Source organism: Rhincodon typus, unplaced genomic scaffold (assembly GCF_021869965.1).
Source record: "Rhincodon typus isolate 14 unplaced genomic scaffold, sRhiTyp1.1 hic_rhity00002823, whole genome shotgun sequence".
NCBI classification, from domain to species: domain Eukaryota; kingdom Metazoa; phylum Chordata; class Chondrichthyes; order Orectolobiformes; family Rhincodontidae; genus Rhincodon; species Rhincodon typus.
Genome location: NW_025968461.1, coordinates 20,220 through 20,671, shown reverse-complemented (window position 1 = coordinate 20,671; position 452 = coordinate 20,220). Strand labels below are relative to the sequence as shown.

The 452-nt window shown below is 57.3% G+C and overlaps 1 pseudogene; it reads right to left on the bottom strand.

The window, feature by feature from the left end:
• LOC125481619 overlaps positions 1-452 on the bottom strand; it is a 5,798-nt pseudogene that overhangs the window by 642 nt on the left and 4,704 nt on the right.

Below are 452 nucleotides of genomic sequence, written 5' to 3'. Positions count from 1 at the left end.
AGAGATAGAGACGTCCCGCAGAGAGAGAGAGACACGTCCCGCAGAGAAAGCGAGAGAGTGAGACGTCCCACAGAGAGAGAGAGACGTCCCGCAGTTGGAGAGGGAGAGGGAGAGACGACCTGCAGAGAGAGAGAGAGAGATGTCCCGCACAGAGAGAGAGACGTCCCGCAGAGAGAGAGAGAGAGAGAGAGAGAGAGACGACCTGCAGAGAGAGAGAGAGACAAAGATAGAGAAGTCCCGCAGAGAGAGAGAGAGAGAGAGATGTCCCGCAGAGAGAGAGACGACCTGCAGAGAGAGAGAGAGACAGAGAGATAGAGACGTCCCGCAGAGAGAGAGAGACACGTCCCGCAGAGAGAGCGAGAGAGAGAGACGTCCCACAGAGAGAACGCGAGAGACGTCCCACAGAGAGAACGCGAGAGACGTCCCGCAGAATGAGAGAGAGAGACGTCCCG